This window comes from Pipistrellus kuhlii, unplaced genomic scaffold (assembly GCF_014108245.1).
Source record: "Pipistrellus kuhlii isolate mPipKuh1 unplaced genomic scaffold, mPipKuh1.p scaffold_m20_p_9, whole genome shotgun sequence".
Lineage (NCBI taxonomy): Eukaryota > Metazoa > Chordata > Mammalia > Chiroptera > Vespertilionidae > Pipistrellus > Pipistrellus kuhlii.
In genome coordinates this window covers 7,818,099-7,839,983 of record NW_023425595.1, presented here as the reverse complement: position 1 = coordinate 7,839,983, position 21,885 = coordinate 7,818,099, and positions in this window count along the sequence as shown.

Sequence of the window (21,885 nt, the reverse complement as noted above, 5' to 3'; positions counted from 1 at the left end):
AATAATCTGCTAGTAGAACTTCTCCAATCTTTTCTCATCCCCCCCCCCCCAGATTTTTATTCTCTCCTTTACATTCTTCCAGATAAAACTTAGAAAACTCTGATAATCTTCAAAAATAATCATACTGGAATTTTGATTGAGATGGGGTTGAATTTCTTAAATACATTTTAGGAGAATTGACAATTGAATAATTTTGAATCCTTCTAGATAAGAACAAGATACATATCTATTTATTCAAGTCTTCCTCTCCATGTTATATGTAGAGATATATTTTTTTCATGTGAACCTGCTCATTTTTTGTCAAATTTACTCCCAATATTTTATTCGTTATTATTGTTGCCTTGGTAAATAGGCTATTTGTCTCCATTGTGCTGGTTATTGTTGCTATATAAGAAAGCTACTGATTTTTGTGTATGTTTTGTAACTAGGCACAATAGCAAGCTGTCTATTGTTTATAACAGTTTTTCCATTAGTTATCTTCTCTTTCCAGCCTCCCAGGTCTATACTTCAGAAAGATGATTCTCTAGAAACAAAAATGAGGTGAGAGGTTGGAGGCACAACATGCCTTAGCCCTGGCTAAGTACTAGAGGCCCAGCGCACAAAATTCGTGCCTGGGTATGGTCCCTAGGCCTACTCTGTGGTCAGGGCTATTTTTCCCAGCTGCCCACGGTTGGCCATGCCCCCAACCACCACCCACCCCAGTTCCCCGTTCACCATCGGGTGATCAGAGCCTGCCAGGCAGGGGAAGGAACCAAGAGGTTGGCCATTCTGCCTGCTCACTGCCCACACCCCTGCCACAGGTTGGCCTCTGTGTGTGGGGTGACTGGTGGGGTGGGGGCCTTGGCCTGGAGCCCCCTGCATCCCCTAACCCCTACCCCCGGTTTTCCGTTCACCATTGGGCGATCGAAGCCTGCCAGCCGGGAAAAGAGTCTGAGAGGTGGTCAGTGTGCCTCTTAGTAACTGGTCCAGTGGTTGTTCTGGTCATTCCACCTTTAAGGTCAATTTGCATATTACCCTTTTATTATATAGGATATATATAGTTTTCTTTCTCACAAACTACGTCAGGATAGAAAACTTCCAGGTTAGTTGACAAGAATCTAGCAATAATGACTTTTGAATTGACAATGAGGTATAATGAATCTTCAATTTCTTGAGATGCAACTTGATTGTGATGAACTCTGATGTTGCAGAAAATCAATCAGTGTGGATAAAGTATAATAATAAAAGTGGACACTGACAGAGTACTAACTGTGTGCTAGGCACTGTACTAAACACATATGCGCGCACACACACACACACACACACACACACTCACATGCACACACAGTCTCTCATTTAATCTTCAAGGCATTCCTTGGAAGTGGGTATTATTAGCCCCATTTTACACATGGAGAAACTGAGGCCCAGAAAAGTTAAGTGAGTTGCCCATGGCCATACCGCTTATAGTTGACAGAATCCGAATTTGAATCCAATGACTCTAGAATCTATTGCCCATAGTGAATACAGCAATATGGGTTAACTCAGTACAAATCTGCTCTTTAGACAAAGCTGCTGAATAAGCATTGATTCCCAAGTTCAGATTCACCACAGGGTTTCCCTTCTCTCTCTTTTTTTTTTTCATTTCCTTCTACCCGGCCACCAGCTCAGGAGGTCATGGACTCCCAGCTTTCTAGGCAGCCTGAGGACACAGGACCGGCCAAGCAGAGCCATTTGGGCAGGTTCCAAGGACAGGGTGCAGAGATGAGTTACGGGACAGCAAGCTGACACTGACATGTTATGACCAAGCCCTGGAAGACCTCATTTTTTAAAATGAAAATATCCTCTGGGTGGCTTTCTCATCTCATTACATTGTGGTTGATGGTCAGAGTTTTCTTCCTCTTTTGAAAATTGCAGCTGGTTTTTGATCCCAACGTCTTGCTCCTTGACCCATGGACCAGCCTGTTCCTGGGCGGGGTTTCCAGGCCTCTAAGGCAAAAGGACTGAGCGATTCTCTCAGAAAAAACCTACAGCTCCTCTCAGCAGCTCTGGACCAACTCAACTCAAACCAGTTCAACCACAGGTCAGCTGGCCAGTGTCTGTATGTCTAGATGTCACCAGGCACAAAGTGCCCTGGGAAATCAAAGATGGCTTCAGAGAGGAGGTGACATTTGAGGCATTTCCAAATTAATTTTATATGAATAGTATTGATACTAATTCCTTCGCCAAACAAATACATATTTACCAAGCCCTTACTATGTGCTGATGATATAGTGATAAATGAGATAGAAGGGTCTTACCCTAAAAATAATCTTACATTCTAGACACTAACAAGTAAACAAATGAGTGAATAAAATATTTTCAAATAGTGAGAAGTGCTGTATAAAGGAATAGAAAGTGAGAGGTGGGGAGGAGTGACTTAGGACAGTCAGGATTCTTTTCTGAGGAGATGAAATTAAATTATAACTGAATGTTAAGAGCCAGAGCTGTGAGGATATGGGAGTCACTAGGCCACAGTGTGGAGAATGAACTGGGGGGTTGGGGGCAAGGGCAAGTGGGAGATCACTTAGGAAGCAGTGCAGTGAGCCGAGGGTGTGATGATGGAGAATTGAAAGGAGAGGAAGTGGGGGAAATGCAGACACATGGTCCTTAAGGGACAGATTTAGGTAGTGGTACCATCTGCACATGGGTCAGCCCTTGGGAGAAAAGAAAGTGAAGTAGCCCTAACCAGTTTGGCTCAGTGGATAGAGCGTCGGCCTGCGGACTGAAGGGTCCCAGGTTTGATTCTGGTCAAGGGCATGTACCTTGGTTGCAGGTACATCCCCAGTGGGTTTTATACAGGAGGCAGCTGATCGATGTTTCTCTCTCATCAATGTTTCTAACTCTCTATCCCTTTCCCTTCCTATCTGTAAAAAATCAATAAAATATATTTTTTAAAAAGAAAAGAAAGACAGTGAAGTATCAAAGGCGACTCCTGGGATTTTAGCTTAAACAGAACTAGCCAAATGGGGAGGCTGTGGTCTAAGAGGAAAAACACAGAGGATGAAGCAGCATTTTGGTGAGAGGAAATGAAAAGTTCATAAATATAATGACGAACAGGATTAGTATCGTTAATGGGACACAATGTGCTCACCATTTGCTCATATCATTAGCTTCATTAATCTATCAGTGACACTGTGAAATAGATACTTTCCCATTTTCCAGATGAGAAAAGAGTTTCGGAGAGGGGAAGTGACACTCAGATTATGAAGGACAGACCTGAGATTCCAAGTCTGCCTGCTCTTAACTGTTTGACCCAATAGTAGCTTTATAAGTAAACTTTTATAAATAATAGGATTTTAAAAACTGTCATTTTACTCTTTTTCAGCAAATTTTGTTACTTGATAACATTTCTTAAAAAAAAAAAAAAAAGTACCAAAAGAATAGACAAAGAGAAGTAAAGGAAATAATAAAAAGTCTATATGGATGCCAACAGCTCCAGTGAGGGATGGACATTAGACAACCATAGGCCCATAGAAGACACAGATTGCCTCTCAGTGGCCAGGACAACGACCTTTAACATGCTTTTCAGGAGCTGCCTGATCTGCCTCTCCTCCAGGGTTTCCAGCCCATCCCCCATGACCTGCCCCCTCATCTCTGTCCTGTCCTCCCACTGACTGGGACTTCATTCCTTTCCTCCCAAACTCCCTGCTCATCCAAACCTGGGATTTTCACTCCTCTGCCCCTCCCTTGGTGAACTCCTACTCGTATGACAGAACCCAGATGAGCGACACCTCCTCCAGTGAGTCCTCCCAGGACTCCCATCTGATTTTTTGTTTCAAGCCTCATAGAATCCAGCTCTTCTTCTCAGCACTCCTCTTCGTTTTTCATTTCTACCTATCAGTGTGATTTCCCTCCACTTTCCCACTAGGGAGGGAGGTCCTGGGAGGAGGAATTGAGGTACCCTAGGTCTTAGCTCAGAGCTGGCACTGAGGAGGAACTCAGCAATTGGCAAGTGAGTGAATCATGTCTCTTGGCATAGTTGGACTGCTCTGCCTTGTCTGTGGGTCCTCAGAGGGGGCTTCTGACTGGGCCTCCTGCCCTTGTAATACCTGGCACTTCCCTCTGGAAGAACCATCCTGATCTCTGTACAGCCAGAGCCTTGTTCCCAAGTCACTTGCTTTCCAGGCCACATCGCTCCAGAAAGGCTAGCACGGCTGCCAGGACTGAAGGGTGGGAGGGGAGAGGAGTACGGGGGGGGGGGCAGGAAGGGGGGAGTTATGGAAAAGAAGAGTCGAAGGCTACTGTTGAGGTGTCACAGGCAGGGCCCAAGGTCTCAGTGGCGTGCTGTCACTTTAGCCCTGGTATCTGGGCACACTGCCCGCCTCAGGGCTCCAGGCCATGGGCAGCTTTGCTGGGGAGCTGGGGGGAGACTTGGGGGACCAGTTTCTGTGAAGGAAAATGATGACTTACACAGGGGCCTCCCCTTCCCCGCTTGGAGCCTCATCTCAGCCACATCCCTTACAGAAAGGCTTCATCCTGAGGCCCAAGTGAGGTTGAACAGGGAGAGAAGCTCCACCGTCCAAATATTTGTAAACGGAGCTGTTTTCCAGGCAAAGCAGAACCAGATGCCACCACCCTCCAGGAGGCCAGGCCTTGGCACTGGGCAGCAGCCTGGAGGCTGGGAGGCCAGACTCCAGAGCGGGAAGGTGAAGGCTGGCCAGGGATTGCAGTGTGGGGTCTGGAGAGCTGGGTGGTTGTCAGGAAAGATGTTTTTGTGCTGCCTGGCCAGACAGTGAGCCAGAGGCGTGCAGGGCCTACATCTCACTTGTATCTGGGTTCCCGGCACGTGCTGAGGCCAGGTTCCCAATGGGACCTCAGTCGATGTCTCCTAACATACTGACCGGCTGGCTCCCGGACCAACTTCAGCTGTCAAGCCAGTCAGACCTGAAGAACAAAGATTTTTCCTGTGCTATCAAATGTTTCTATTAAAACTTTCTTCAGAAGCATTTTTAAATTATTCAGGCACCCTCCTTTCTAACCATCTAATTTAATATTTTTGTATGTTGTCATTAAAAAGAATAACTTTGATGTTTCCTTTCATTTTACAAAAATAATAAGTACTTATTATAGAACGTTAAGAAAATTAGCATGGGGGGGGGGGGGAGAAAATTGCCAATGCACTCATTAGGACAGACCACCTGTTGTTAATAAACAACCTCCAAATTTCAGTGGCTTAATATACTAGATTATTTCTGTCATGCAATAGTTAGTTCTGCTCATTGCTCTAATGACAATATTTGCTGCATAGCCTTTCTCTTGCTGATTCAGGGACTCAGAATCCTTGTATCTTGTGGTTCCATCATCCTCTAGGGCTCTGGGGGCTTTTTCTCTAACCAGTGGTTGGGAAAACAAGAGAGTGAAGATTGTGAAGTGGGTTTTATGGGCTTGGAAATGGCAAGCATTATTTCTGCTTACATTTCATTGGCTAGAATCTTGTCACACGGCCACACCCGACTGCAAGGGAGGCTGGGAAATGTAGTCTGTGTCAGGAAAATACAGGTGTGTTCTGGTGAACCCATCACACACAGTTTGCCTGAACTTCAGCATTCTGAGAGAACCACTATTCAAATGTTGAGGGGTTTCCTTCCATTGTTTTTTCTATGTCATATACATTTTGTGTAATAAAAGCATTAGGCTGGCCTAAGTCACCAGTTCCTGGGTGGCAATCGCTAAGTGTGGGCAGAGAGATTCAGGCCTTGGCAAGTCTGCAGAGCGGGGATGGCAGGCATCCCTGGTCAGAGCTGTGGTGCAGGGAAAGGTCTGGAGCAGACCAGGTCAATGTGGGCTGAAGCAATGGCTCCACTCAGGCTGCAGCCCACACGGCCTTCTGGACTTGGGGCAGGGCCCAGCCAGCCCTGGAGCAGAGATCCAGCCTGGAGGCCCAGCACAGAGCTCCTGCTCCACCCAGGCGCCTGCCTTCACCCACCGCTGTCCTGCTGCTGAAGTGGGGTAGAGGTTGGGAGGTGGACAGAGAGACACGATGCTTACCCACCTTGGGGTCACATGCAGAGCCTGAAACTGACCTTAGACATTCTCTATGTCCGTGATTGTCAAACCCCAGTGGCTGTTAGAATCCCTGGAGGAACCTGTTCTGTTCTAAAGGCAGATATCCAGGGGCCACCCTCCAGACAGGCTAGTCCGTTAGGGCTGGGTGGGGCACAGGCACCTGCAATTGTCACATCCCTCGAGAGTGACTCTGGAACAGGTGAACTCTGGGACACTTTCTCCTACACCTCCTTGGTTTCCAGAGGCTCAGAGATGGTAGGTGATATCCAATGTGTCACTGCTAGTGGGAGTCAGATCTCAGGGAAGATCCCAGGGAAGTTTCCTGATCCAGCTCAAGGCAGGCCAGTGGAGGGTGAGAGGGGAGCTGGATATATACCTGGTAGAGGACAATCTGAAGAACCTCAGGAAGAACTCCACAATCACAGACCTGCCACCGTGTCCGAAATTCCACTCTTAGGCAGTTATTCCTTCGGGCCTTGAAGATTCGGGGTTTCCCAGAGTCCACTCTGAAAATGCTAATCTTTCTGGGATGGAAACGTCCTAAATTATCACCACGGGCGCATTGGCGACTGACTTCCTGGAACCTGACAACAGCGCTGGAGGCGAGGAAGAAGCACAGGCTACATGCCAGGTGGTAGAGCCCTGGTTGGGCCCAGGGTGTCTGGGTGGGGATGTGGGTGCAAACCAGAATGAGATTGACCTACTTTACTCTCTTCAGACACACAGCACTCTGTCTGAGAGAGTGACATCTCTGAGTCAGCCTGGCCTGCCACGCCCCAGCTCTGTGGCCTTGGGCAACCCAACCACTGCCTGGCTCTGAGCCTCAGGCTCCTCACCTGCAAAACAGAGTTGGTGTGAACTCTGAAAGAGTCTTAATTCTCAGCTTTCTTCCCTGTCTGTCATGATGTGCCTGACCCTGAAGAGGCCCCAAGAGGCCAGCAGTCACTCCAGGTCACGCTGCCCTCTGTTTTGAGGCCAGAATGAGTGGCAACTTTGTTTGCCAAGGCTGCCCTGGCCCTCAGGCATCCTTGGGGCCTGAGCACTAGGGAGGCCAAGGCCTTGCCATCCCAGTAGCAGCGGTTTACATTCATTCTTCCGTATCCTTGGTGTCTGGAAACTCATCGCTGCCCTTTCTTCTCTTTAGGAAACAACAACAACAAAGCCGCATTCCTGTCTTAGGGGACGGCACTGCCCATCCCCAGCAGGAGTAGTGGGGAGAGAGCTTTTCCCACCCTCCTCCCCTCCCCACGCTAACCACAACTGTGCTGCCCTGCCTTTCTTCCCTCCTCCAGGGGCTGGCCGCCAGCAGGGTGGAGGGCCCTGGGAAAGCTACCCGGAGGAGCCAGCGCTGAGGAGCTGGCAGACAGTGCCTGGGGCCTTGGCACGGGCCTGGATTCAGGATGCCTCCTCCACGGCCCGGCCTCCGGTGGGGATGCGCTGACGTGATGTCTGGTGTGTTGGCGCTGGCCTGGCCGCGGGGTGCTATGCAGGTGATGCGCACGCATGTTGCTGTGTTTCCCAGCGTGAGGCCTACCTGGCCAGGGGAAGGATGGCCAGAGAGCTCAGTGCCCAGGGATGGAGATAGAGTGGTGGGGACAGCAGGGGTGGGGGCCAGGGACTATGCTCTAGATCAGGGGTCTTCAAACTACGGCCCGCGGGCCACATGCGGCCCGCAGAGGAGTCTGATCCGGCCCGCCAGGTTTTTTGGGCAGTGAGCGCAGCCGAGGTGTTACAGTAGGAATTAGTAGTTCATATAGTCCGGCCCTCCAGCTCTCTGAGGGACCGTGATCTGGCCCCCACTTTAAAAAGTTTGAGGACGCCTGCTCGGAAGACAACCAAAGCCTTCTGCATCTGCCGGCTCTGCCTCCTGCAGAAAACTGCTGACCCATGGGTATCTCCTCCTACACAGGCAGCCGCCATGGCCATCTGCTCCCAGCTTCCCACTCGGTGCCAGAACAGCCTGCACACCCTCCTTAGTCACTGCTCATCCAGCCCCACCTCAGACACTTGCAGCTCTCTTATTGCTCAAGTATTCAGTCATTGTACTGATGCTGAAGTACAGATAAGAAAAATTAAAAAAAAAAAAAAGAATTATTACCCTTAACTCAGTATTTAGAGAAAAACACTCTTGACCTAGTGTTGCATTTCTCCCCTGGCTTTTATAGAAGATATAAAACAAGGCAATTCAAAGTGTGGCCTGGGAACTGTGTGCTCCTGGGACAGGAAGAGAGAAGTATGGAAAAGGAGAGTAAGACTTTAGAGACTTGTACAGCAATCTAACATGGCCACCACATTCTTTTTTTTTTTTTTTTTTTTTTTTTTAATATATTTTATTTATTGATTTTTTTACAGAGAAAAAAGGAGAGGGATAGACAGTTAGAAACATCAATGAGAGAGAATCATTGATCAGCTGCCTCTTGCACACCTCCTACTGTGGATGTGCCCGCAACCAAGGTACATGCCCTTGACCGGAATCAAACCCGGGACCTTTCAGTCCACAGGCCGATGCTCTATCCACTGAGCCAAACCGGTTTCGGCGACATTCTTATTCACTGTGTTTCACAAAAGCAACGACTTACAACAAGTTGGAAACCAACCAAAATGTGGTCCTTCAGCATAGCTAGTTGAAGAAGCACTAATATAGATAGTTTAATAAAAGTGGGTTCATATTCTGTTGTGTAGCCTGCTCCCCACCATGTCTTCATACGTGTTTTCCTTACCATGTCACGTGTTCAGTGGCTGATAGGGAATGTGCTGCAATGTTGTTGACCTGTCCTTAACCCTGGCAGTTCAGATAGTTTTCTGTTTACGAGATAACAAGCAACAGCTGATGGATGTCTTTGTTCTCTCTTTGTGTGTTCATGCCGCTATTTCCTTAGGATAAAATTTCAGAAGTGGCATTGCGGGAGCAAAGGATGCACACCTTTTTTTTTTTTTTAAATATATATTTCATTGATTTTTTACAGAGAAGAAGAGAGAGGGATAGAGAGTTAGAAACATCGATGAGGCAGAATCATCGATCAGCTGCCTCCTGTATACCACCCACTGGGGATGTGCCCGCAACCAAGGTACATGCCCTTGACAGGAATCGAACCTGGGACCCTTCAATCCGCAGGCCGACGCTCTATCCACTGAGCCAAACCAGTTTCGGCAGGATGCACACCTTTTTAAGAATTGAGGCACCTGTTGCTAAAAGGATGGCAAGAAACAAGCTGACCCAACTCATACTCTCACCAGTAAGTTGGAAGGGCTCGGTGTGAAAGGCAGGCATTGTTGGGGACAGGCGGGCATCGTACAAAACAGCCTCCTCTGCCAGTGACAACTGTTCAAAGGTTTGGAGACCATGACCATGGGTCCTCTTTTACTCCCTGCCCCCAGCTGCTTCAGCGACTTCCCAAGAATGACAGGGCCAAAAGCAGCTTTAAAGATCCCAGCCCCAGAGTCCCTAATGTGGGTTCCATGGGACACTGGTTCTTCAGGGTATTTACTAGACGAAAGAATTCTGTGATGAATTTTTCTTGGGAACCAGTGAGTTACACAAATCCGAGATGCTCTCTGCTGCAGGGCTTCTTAGAGTATTTAAGATATTCATTATTTATCTTTAAGAGGGGGCCACCAGCGCAACAGAGAAGTAAGGAGATGCTGATTTGGGATCAGGGTGACATATTAGATTAGGCCACATGGAGGTGGAGGCCTGCTATGTATTGAATTGTGTCTCCCAGCCCCTAAATTCATATGTGGGAACCCCCACATCTCCCTATGGCTGTACTTAGAGTAAGGAAGCAATTGAGGTTAAGTAAGGGCATAAGGGTGAGCCCTGGTTGTATGGGATCAGTGTTCCTGTAAGAGGAGACACCAGAGAGCCCTGTGAGGATAAAGCCAGGTCTGCAAGCCAGGGAGAGCACTCTCAGCAAGAACAGAGCTGATCAGCACCTGAACTTAAACTTGCAGTCTCTGGAACAATATGAAAAAGGTCTACTGTTTCAGTCACCCAGCTTATGGTATTCTGTTATGGCAGCTTGAGTGACTCAGACAAGACCCTTCTAGGTATGGAAGTGAATTTGGGTGAGCCTTCACCTGGGAACACTCTTAGGGATGCAGACCTGCCTGAATCTGGGGCCAAGTACCCAGAAGATCAGGGGTAACCATCACCACTGCCTACATTTAGACTTTTATCATCCCAAACAAAATGTCTAGACCCATTAACTAACTCCCTTCTCCTTCCCCCAGTCCCTGATAACATCAACTCTCCTGTCTGTCCTTATGAGTTTGCCTATTTTAGGTACCTCATATGAACGGAATCATATACTATTTCTCCTCCTGGGGACAAATATTTGGCTGGTTTCATTTAGCTTCATGGTTCATCTATGTTGTAGCATAGAATTTCACTCCTCTTTGTGGGTGACTGGTACTACCTTTCATTTACCCATTTATCTGTTGATGGGCATCTGGGTTGTTTCCACCTTTGGCTACTGTGAATCAAGTTGCTATGAGCATGGGTGTCAGTGGCTACAGCCTTAACCATCAGGCTAAATGGTTGTTCTGTTTTTCTGATTCAGTGGAAAAAAAAAAAAAGGAGTCGTTGTGTTTGAACTGAGATCTGATTCCTCCCACAATCTCCCCACCACCTTGCAGCAGCAGCTCCATGACCCCGGAACACCTTCCTGAACTCTGTGAGAACCTGAGTCCAGCCCAACCCCCTGGCACCCGCTTCCTGCTGAAGGTGGCACTCTCGGACCCCAACCCCTGCAGCAAGTGGACATCGTCACTCATCCAGCTGCTCAGGCCTCAGATCTTCATCCTCTACTTTCCATCACATCATCCATCAGCAGCTCCCGGCAGCGCAACCTTCCAGAGTACTCTCTGTCCACTGCTCTCCCTCCTGTCCTAGCCACCATCCTCTCTGGCTGGAGCTGAAACACGCCTGCCAGATCTCCCTGCTTCTTCCTCACTGCCCCTCTGCAACCTACTTGCCTCCCGCTGCTAGAGTGGGCACTTGAAAACAAAAGCCAAGTTGTAGCTGGCTTGGCTCAGCGGATAGAGCGTTGGCCTGTGGACTGAAAGGTCCCAGGTTCAATTCTGGTCAACAGCACATGCCTGGGTTGTGGGCTCAATCCCTAGTAGGGAGTGTATAGGAGGCAGCAATCTTTGATTCTCTCTCATCATTAATCTCTCTCTCTCTCTCTTCTCTCTCCTATGTCCTCTCTCCTCTCTCTCTCTCTCTCCCTCTCTGAAATCAATAAAAATAAAGATTTTTTTTTAAAGCCAGATCACATCATGCCTCTTTATAGCTTGCTAGTGGCTTCCTAGTCCATTTAGAAATCTACTCCAGGTTCCCTTCCTGACTTATAATGCTCCGCATCTAGGCAACCCAGCCATTGCTATCCCACCAAGCCCATCTGGTGCCTTTCCCCTGCTCACACTCTGTTCTGGCCACTCTGCCCTTTCCTGCTTGCTCAGTTTGATGAGTTTTGTGCTCCAAACACTGTTCACCCAGATGTTTGCATGGCTGCCTGTTTCTCACCTCCGAGGAATCCACTCCACTGTCACCTCCTCCAAGAAGCTTCCCAGACCACCAGACTGAAGCACCTGCCCCATGCACCCAGGCCCAGACATCTCCATCCCATAACCACGTTTACGGTCTTTGTAAACATGTTTACGGTCTTTGGACCACTTAACAGTACCTGAAAGCATCTGCTATCTTCCTTCATTTCCTGGTTCATTTTCTCTTCTCCCTCCTAGATGTAACCCCTGTGAGTGCAAGGGCCTATCCTGTCTGTCATCCCACTCCCTCCAGACACAAAGGTGCTGGCTTAATATTTAACACGGAACAATGAAATGCACCAGGATGTGGGACAGAGCTGTGTCTGTGTCTGTGGTTCACCGTGGGATCCAGGCTTTGTCAACACATACAATAAAAGTGGGGCTTTGTTCTGATGGGTGGTCCCATGAATGGCACTTTCTTGTCACCTACATCAGCTGCAGGGGAAGGAGTCTGGAACAGAACCCTTCATGAATGTGCCCACCTGTGAACAGGGCAGCGGGACTTTGCAAGGGAAACTGGTCTACCTGGGGTTCGGCCTCTGCTCCTCGCAGTTCCAGGAAACCTCGGGGCCTCCCAACATGTGGTCTTTTCTGCTCCTGGAGGAGGGCCTTGCTTCAGAGACAGCGCCTCCCTGTCTTGTGGTCAGGCTATTCTTGTGCCTCAGAATGCTCTGCTCCTCACGCTGACAGCCACCACCTCTGGCGGTGGGGCTGGGACTCTGGGGCCTTGCTCACTAGGTGGCGGGAGCTCCCAAGTCCCCCAAGCCCGCCAGCCTGGGCTCTGGCGGGCACAGTGGGGGACACGCAGAGCATGTGGCACTGGGGGGCTCCTCTCTGGAGTTGCCTGGCTCTTCCTCCTCCTGTCACACAAAAGCTCCCTGCTCGGGCTGGGACAAGAGCCCGTTTCTAATTGTGGAACAAAAAACAGACCAAGCCCTTCTAGCAGGGGGAGAGGCAGGGTTGCCCAGGGCCTCTGACTGATTTGTCAGGTTTTCCCAGGCTCAGAGCAGCGCAAGAGGCCGTGGTGGGAACATGCTGGAGAGCATGCACGTCTGGAACGTCCACCTTCTGGAAGATGAGGGGTCTGTGTCTGTGGCTGTGTCTGTGTCTGTGTCTGTGTCTGTGGCTGTGCCTGTGTTTGTGTCTGTGTCTGTGTCAGTGGCTGTGTCTGTGTCTGTGGCTGTGGCTGTGTCTGTGTCTGTGTCTGTGTCTGTGTCTGTGTCTGTGGCTGTGCCTGTGTTTGTGTCTGTGTCTGTGTCTGTGTCTGTGGCTGTGGCTGTGTCTGTGTCTGTGTCTGTGTCTGTGTCTGTGGCTGTGCCTGTGTTTGTGTCTGTGTCTGTGGCTGTGTCTGTGTCTGTGGCTGTGGCTGTGTCTGTGTCTGTGGCTGTGTCTGTGGCTGTGTCTGTGTCTGTGGCTGTGGCTGTGGCTGTGGCCGTGGCCGTGTCCGTGTCCGTGGCTGTGTCTGTGGCCGTGGCCGTGGCCGTGTCTGTGGCTGTGGCTGTGGCTGTGGCTGTGGCTGTGTCTGTGGCTGTGTCTGTGTCTGTGTCTGTGGCCGTGGCCGTGGCCGTGTCTGTGGCTGTGGCTGTGTCTGTGGCTGTGGCTGTGTCTGTGTCAGTGGCTGGTCTCTGTGTGGGGTCATTTTCTCTACCCCACTCATCGCTGGCCCTTGCAACTGGGCTCCTCTTTCCCATTTTCCTCTCTGGCCTCTGGACTGATGGTCCCTTACCTGATGCTGCCATTTACTCTTCCTCTAACACCCAGGTTATAATGTCTGGATTCTTCCAGAAACTGGTAATAGTTCCCCTTTCCTCCTGCATTGTTCAATATATTTTTATTGATTTCAGAGAGGAAGGGAGAGGTAGAGAGAGATAGAAAAAAATCAATGATAAGAGAGAATCATTGATCAGATGCCTCCTGCATGCCTTCTGCTGGGGATTGAGCCTGCAACCCAAGCATGTGCCCTGATTGGGAATCAAACTGTGACCTCCTGGTGCATAGGCTGATGCTCAGCCACTGAGCCACACTGGCCAGGCAACAATCTCTTTCTTGAAGTGGTTGAGAGCTCTGTGGACAGCTCTGATGTCCACAGACCTGGGTTTGAATCCACCCTCTCTGCCATTTCTTAGTGTATGACCTCCTGTTACTGAGTCACTTTGTGCCTCAGTTTCCTCATTCATAGCATGGGACTAATATGAAGCAAACTCAGGGGTTCTTATGAGACTTAAACAAGCTTTTGTAGGAGTTCTAGCCAGAGAGCCTTAGTTATAAACAACACACGTTGTCTTGGTGCGGCTTTAAGCAGAAAAGTAGAAGCTCATAAAGTCATCAGAAAGGCTGCAAATGTAGGGTCAGAAACTGCCAGAACACGGCAGCTAGAACCACAGCCTCGGCCATGCTACGTAACCTGCCCAGCGAGACTTTCCATGTACCACCCACAGTCCTGTGCACCCCATGCCTGCTGCTGCCACCTGGGGCTCCTCCACCCCAGGACTCTGCCAGCTGTGAAGCCAGACCCTCTGTTGCTCCTGGGCTGGATCAACACTGGGTAGGAGGGCTCCAATTGGCTGGCTCTGGTCACATGACCACTTCCTGATTGCAAGGGTTCCTGGGAAAGCTGGGATCTGGCCTTCTCAGCTTCTTGGTAGAAGGCTGGTTCTCTTTTCCCTCTGGACTCATGGGATGGGGAATTCCCCAAACAGAAAAGGGAATAGAGCAAGCACTCTTCAATGCCAGCCATGAGTATTGCTAGTCGAGGCTTTCAATTGAAGGACGTGGTAACCTGTACCTATTCCCCAGAATCGGAGCGGGAGGGGGAGCTCCTGCTCTCTATTAAACTTGCATGGATGAGGCCCAATGTCACAGGGGCTCACTCCCAGATGCCAGCCAAACAGCGAGGATGTCAGCCGTCCCTGGGTGGCCAACCAGGCAGCGGGACCCTGCTCCCGCTGGAGAGCATGCACGTCTGGCTAAGTTCGTCAGCTTTTGTTGGATGGAGAAAAAGAGGAACCGGCAGAGTGAGAATGAGCGTGCAGCCAGGCAAAGGCGTCCGAAAGATGTTTTTAATGTGCATCAGATTATGCAGCCAAGCCAGGGGCCTCTGCCCGGCTTCTCGGCACGTTCCCGCCTGAAGACAGCTTGATGATTTGAAGGGAGCCGCGGTCAGATTGTATACCTGTCAACTGCCTCTCGGCGCTCCCCGGGTGCGGGCTCTAATGAGGCCTGACACCTTAGGAATCCAGCAGGATGTGAAACAGCCGCAGAGGGCAGGAGGGGAACCGGGCGGGGAGCCGGGTGGGGAGCCGGGTGGGGAGCCCGGTGGGGCCTGCTCTGGCCACTGGGCCTGCCTGGAATGTGCCAGAGGAGCCGGGGAGGAAGCCCAGTGGGCCTGACTCCAAGTTCTGCCTTGGCCGCTTGCCGGTAGGTTAATGAGAAAGTCACATCACCTCTCTCAGCCTCAGTCTCCTCATCTGTAAAATGGGTTTTAACATTCCCTCAAAGGTTTATTGGAAGAATTTAAGATGGGGCATACAAAGTTGCCTAACTTGCAGCAAGACCTAATAAACGATCAGGATAAATCTTAACAGCACTGTCAACACCCTCATCAACCTGGTTACTCTGTTCCAAGTGGCTGTCCAGGTGCTTAGAATACACCAATCAAGTGTTTGTCCACCATTATTTCTTTTCTAGTTATCTTGAGATAAAATTGACATAACATTATGTAAGTTTAAGGTGTACAACGTGTTGATACACTTACACGTTGCAAAATGATTGTCACCATAGGGTTAGCCAACACCATCATGTCACATAATTATTGTTTCTTTTTTGTGGTGAGAATACTCAGGCTACAGTATTATTAACTACAGATCCACCATTTCTATTGATCCACCTCCATGAGAGCCTGCGAGGGGAATTTTTAGGCTGAAGGAGATTGTGGAGATGATCTTGGTCAACTTCCTCATCTGACTGTTGAGGAAATTCAGTTTTCAAGAGGGGAGGCAGTTACCGAAGATTAACCGCTTGGTGGCAGAGGCATTTAAGACAGCCAGGAGAGAGACAGACATGAAGGGCCCTGGCTGCCTGGGGCAGAGGGGGGAGAGGGGGCTCAATCCCATTCTTGTGGCTCTACCCCAGGCACATTAAGTCAATGTAGAGAAGAGGACTAGCGGGTGTTTTGGGCCATCCACCATCATCCTGGAAACATGGGCTGAGCATGTTGGAGTGCCCGCTGCACAGAGATGTGTAGGTAAGATCTTGGTGTCCCAGTCCTCACTGGGGGCATGTATGGGAGTGGGGTAAGGAGAGCAATGGTAAGATATGTACACATACAATACCTTAGTAAAAAAAATAAATAAATAAATAAATAAATAAAAATAAATAAATAAAACAAAAACAAAGTGCCAAGTCTTATGCCCTTTTGGCATGTCTGGCTTTCCCAAGAGGAAGTCTGCCTGGAATGCTGGTGGGAAGGTGTGGGAGCCTCTTGCTTAGCCAGCTCTGGCTGACTACTGAGAATGGACGGTACCTTGCCCCAACAACACTGGAAATGGTGGCTTGTCTTAGCCGCAGCCAGTAAGGGGAGAGGAGAGTGTTTGGGGAGTGCCTACACCGTGCCAGGCAAATGTCCTTTACTTAATTGCTTTATTTAATTCACATGATCTCATTTAATCCCACAGCAATCTCATGGGGTAGATGCTATTGTTTCCATTTCGTAGATGAGAAAACCAAGGCTCAGAGGGATTCGGTAACTTGCTCAAGGTCTATGAGCTAGACAGGGGCAGGCCCAGGATTCAAATTCAAACCTGTGCCTCTCTAAACTCTGGTCCTCCCCCCCATGCTATCATGCTCCCTCAGTAGAATCGAACCTGCCCTGCATGACAGGAAGGAGACGTCACAGCCTCCTTCTAAAGAGCTGCACCTCGGAGGTCAGTCCCACTCCGTCCTCTCCGGGGGTTTGAGAACCACGGGCCACAGCAGCCAGAAATCAGTGTGGTCCTGGTTGGATCCTGCCGGCCCATGTCTTCTATCCCACACTGTTCATCGTCCCTGAGAGCTGGAGCCCCACCTGCCAGGAGGTCTCCGCCCACAGTTCCTTAGAATGCAGGTCCCTCAAGGTTCTGCCCAGGACACGGCCTCCACCAGGGGAGTTCCCACACTCAGGCTGCTTCCGGTTTGCTTCCGCTTGCTTGATCCTGGGTCGGGCGGCAGTGATGTTGGTGCTGTTCTCTGCTCAGGCTTTCTCTGCAATATTCTCAACCACTCCCTTTCCTGGACAGAAACATCCTCCCCAGCAGCATCCCCGTGGCCACTCTCAGCTGCGTATTGCCCGGAAGTTCTCCCCCTCTCTCCGCTTCCTCCTTGACCCCCCCCCCCCCCCACTCTAACGTCCCACAGATGCCCTTCCCTCCTGGGGCTTCTCTCTTACAGACAAGCAATCCCTCAGTGGCTGCAGCTGGACAAAAAAGGTCCATTTCTTTCTGTGTTGAGGTTTTGCTGTTTAATTCCTTTTTGCCTGCTTTCTTGTTGGCAATTACCTCCCATGCCATCCCACCCCTGCCAAGCCCCTCCTAGCCAGGAGGTGACCACCATCCTCTCTGGCACTGGTCCTCCCTTGGTTTTGCCAACTTAGCCATCAGCGCCACCTCCCAGGACACCCAAGCAGCTGCCTTAATCAGGTCTCTTTTATTGCACGTGTTAGAAACCCAGCTGAATGCACCAATAGCAAAATGGAACGGAATAGAATAGAATAGAATAGAATAGAATAGAATAGAATAGAATCATTGCCTAATGTAACAGGAGCTGTGGGGATGGGGACAGGACTACAAGCAGAATGCTAACGATAATTGTGTTCTTTTCTCACTGCCTCCCCAAAGCTCTCTGCTCTCCACGTGCCTCATTCTTGCCTGCTGTGCATGGGCTTCTCCACATTTAAAGAGAAGGCCCTAGGACCCAGAGCCTGCAGCTTCCCAGCCTATGGAGACCAGTGGGAACAGAGCCAGCTTCCTGCTCCGGGTGTCCTCACCAAGGAACAACTCACATGTTCACCCAACCGCTGGCGCCAAGAGGATGTGGGGGGATGGGTCCGGCCTGGGCCAGCCTGAGCTCACCTGAGGCTCGGGCAGGGCTCCTGTTAGAGGAGAATAGAAGTGGGGCACACACTCTGTGCCCGACGGAAAGCAGAGTGTCCATACTCCAAGGGAGGGACCAGGAGCGGGAGCAGTGGGCATCAGGCTGCCCTTGAGTTAGCCCGGGACGATGTGAACAAGGAGGGGCTGCCCCACGCTCTGGACCAGCCCAGGAGCTGAAGGGACAGGCGTGAGAAGGGGCCCAATGTGGGGTGACAGAGCAGTGGTCTCCACAGCAAAGGAGGGGCTCGAGCCCCCCACCCCCTACAGGGAGCTTCCCAACTTCCCTGGCAGGTTGGTGCCAAGGGGCAGAAACCAAAGCGAGGAGATGAGAAGGAGGAATCTGAGGAATGCAAGGGCTGCCCTCAGAGGGGCTGGGCAGAGGGCAGGGGCACCCTGCTGCTCACCAGGTCAGCCCCTTGCCTGACCCCCCCCCCCCCCAACTCCTCTGGGGCAGTAAGAGCCCTAGCTGGTCAGGAGGTAGAGGGTGGCATCCTGCCTAAATCATTAACTCCCTGTGTGAACTGGGTGGCGTCCCCAGCCTCAGTTTCCCTGCCACGAAATGAGGAAGTTGGAATGGAAGCAGCCTCAGCCTCCCCTCTCTTCCCTCAGAGCCAGCCCCAGCTCACCCCAGCCCATCACCCCGGGAGCCAAGGCACCCCAGAAAGCCCTCAGAGCCCAGGAATGTGCCCCGGGCCTCAGCCTGCCCTCAGCTCCTCCCTGAGGAAGCCAGGGAGCCATTGGCAGGGTAGCTAAAGGTCCCCTCACCTCCCCCCAATTCCCTGAGCCATCGCCGCTTCCCCTCTCTCTCCTCTCCTGGCTGCAAAGCACATGCAGATGTGGGGCTGTCGGCCACAATCAGGGGGCTCAGGTGAGGAATGGGGCCTGGCAGCCCTTGGCTTGTACTCGTTTGCCGGAGTGCAATTTCCCCGTAATTACACTTCCTAACTTTTCAGCATCTGTGAAAGATCATCTCCTGACACAGTGGAGTCAGGCTCGCGCGGCCAGGAGGCGCGGCCCTTCGCTCGGAATCATTTTCAACAGGCAGAGAAAACACATTCGCTCCTTCCCTTCCGGCCTGGGCAGGGTCCCTGAGAGACAAGCCCAGGCCCCGGCGGTGGCTCCCACCAGCCCGGAGCCGGAGCCGCGGCGCCCGCCACCCCATCGCGCTCTCCTACACTCCCACACTCCCCGCCCGCCACCAGCCTCAAGTCCACGCTTCTCCCTGGTCACCCATGGTGGTGTCAGGGGCATGCTCACCCCCACTCTCAAGGTCATCCACTTAAATTCCCACCAGTCGGGTCTGTCTGTCACTCACGGGACATTTGCAGGGTCGCCTCCACTGTCACCTGTCCTGCCTCACAACCACTGCAGTTCCCTCCTCAAACCGTCACCTCCTCGAGGGCTGCACTGGCCACTGGTCACCTCGTCATCCACCCCACCCACAGCCACGCCAGCATCCACCCTGGCATGCACTCAGAGATGCCTTTTTTTTTTTTAAAATATATTTTATTGATTTTTTTTACAGAGAGAAAGAGAGAGGGATAGAGAGTTAGAAACACTGATGAGAGAGACTCATTGGTGAGCTGCTCTTGCACACCCCCTACTGGGGATATGCCTGCCACCAAGGTACATGCCCTTGACCGGAATCGAACTTGGGACCTTTCAGTCCACAGGCTGACACTCTATCCACTGAGTCAAACCGGTTTCAACTCAGACGCCTTTTTAACTGCTCTTTCCTGCCACCCTGAGCAGAGCTGAGCCCGTCTGAGCCCTCCCATACTGGCCCCATGCCACATGCATCCCCATCACCACACAGCCCGCAGGCCCCTCTCCTCTTCTGCTCTGTGGCCCCAGGGTCAGCAGAGGTTGGGTTCAGGGCCACTAAGCTGAGGTCCCATGACAGCTCTCCCAGGATCTCCCAAAAAGACTTGCTTTGACAAAGTGGGGCTCCAGCGGGAGAGGCAAGAGAACCGAGAGCCTTGGAAGAGTTGTGGCCAGGCCCTGGACAATGAGCGACAGCAATGCAGGGTGCGCAGAGGACCGAGGGGGGCCAGGCCCCCAACCCCTGCTGGGTAAGTGGACCATGAGTCAGGGAAGGAGCTCCCACTCTGATGGAAACCAAGTCTCCTCCCCCACCACCCCCCACCCTGGAACCAATCGGGCCCCGTCCTTGGGGGGGGCAGTTCTGTAGGAAACATCAGTGCTTCCAAGACCAAGGAGCTGGAAGAAGCCTGGGTGTGGGGAGTGGTTTCAGGAAAACTTTTCCTTTGGTCCAGCGAAGCAGATCTGAGACATTTGTACCCTTTCCTGAGCCCACGGCAGACATCACTAATGGATCACAGCACAGAGATGTTAAGTAAATTGGCAAAGGTCACATAGCTGATAAATGAAAGGAACCAACTTTTTAAAAAAAATACATTTTTATTGATTTCAGAGAGGAAGAGAGAGGGAAAGATGGAAACATCAATGATGAGAGAAAAATCAAAGATTGGCTGCCTCCTGTGTGCCCCCTACTGGGGATTGGACCAGTAACCCGGGCATGTACCCTTGACCGGAATTGAACCCAGGATCTTTCAGTCCACAGGCTAATACTCTATCCACTGAGCCAAACTGGCTATGGCAGGAACCAAATTTTTAAAAAATATTTTTTTAGAGAGAGAGAGAGGGAGAAAGGGAAACATCAATGTGAGAGGTAAACATCAATCGGTTGCCTCCCGAATGCATCCTGTCTGGGAATAATCAACCCTGAAACCTTTCAGAGTGTGGAGCGATGCTCCAACTGAGGCACACCAGCCAGCGCAAGAGGAGCCAATTTTTAAACTTGGGCAGTCTGCCAGGCCTGTGTGACTCAGTGGTTGAGTGTCAAACCATGAACCAGGAGGTCATGAGTCGGTTTCTGGTCAGGGATCAATCCCCACTAGGGAGCGTGCAGGAGGCAGTCGATCAACGATTCTCTCTCATTCTTGATGCTTCTATCCCTCTCTCCCTTCTCCCTTCCTCTCTCTGAAATCAATAAAGTTGGCAGTCTGGACTCAGTTATCTTAATGACTATGCTATACTGTCCCACGCAAGCAGCGACCCCTAGCCTCAGAGGCTGGTAAAACTCCCCGGGAGACATAACCTTTTGGAGCCCTGGTTTCCTCCATGGAAACATGGAGACAATAGTAGTGTTTTATAAAAGAGTGTAAGACACCTGATTATAAATGAATGCATGGCACAGTCCCCTTTATCTAAAAACCAAAGTGCTAGCAGCATTGTTCACAAAAGTTGGAAGGTGGATGTATCAGTGGGCAGGTGAATGGATAATTACAATGTGGTATATCCATACAATGGAATATTACTCAGCTTTAAAAAGGAAGGACGTTCTGACTTGAACTGCAACATGGGTAAACCTTGAAAACATTATGCTAAGTGAAATGTCAGTCACAAAAAGACCAACACTGTGTGATTCCACTGATATGAGGTACCGAGAGGAGTCAAGGTCATAGGATGGTGGTTGCCAGGGGCTGGGGAAGGGGGAAACAGAGAGTGGTCGTTTTATAGGTACAGAGGTTCAGATTTGCAAGGTGAGAAAGTTCTGGAGATCTTCTCACAACAGTATGAATGTACTTGGACCTACTAAACAATATACTAAAAAATGGTATAAAATGTCAATTTTATGTTCTGCCACAATTTTAAAAAAGCAAAAACACAAGGACTCTTGTGGCCCAGTAAAGTGTGTGTTGGGTGAGGTGGTACTGAATAGAGGAGGTGGCGGCCTCTGCTGGGAGTGGTGGGAAAGGCATCTGAAAGGAGCTGGCGCTGGAGCTGAGGTTTTGCTAAGGGCACCTGAGCTGGGGAAGCCCTGAGGCTGGGACGAGTCCATTGCCAACTGCCCAAGAAACAGTTCTGCAGATGAATTCCCATTCCTGCCCTACCTACCCCTGAACCCCGCCTCCTCGGGCTCAAAGGAGAGAACATGCTGTTGGCATCTCAGTGGGGGATGGAGGAGTCATGCTGGAGAGAGGAGTGGACAGCACTTCTTGCCCTGGAGAACCTGTTCAAGGGCAGGTACCAGTCCTGAGGGCAGGTGCCAGTCCCATCATGGGGCATCGATATTCTGTGAGCATCTACTATGTGTCAAGCTAGGCAGAACAGTATGAGGAGAGGAATAGAGGCCAGAGACGGAAGGCCACGCTCAGTCTCCAACACA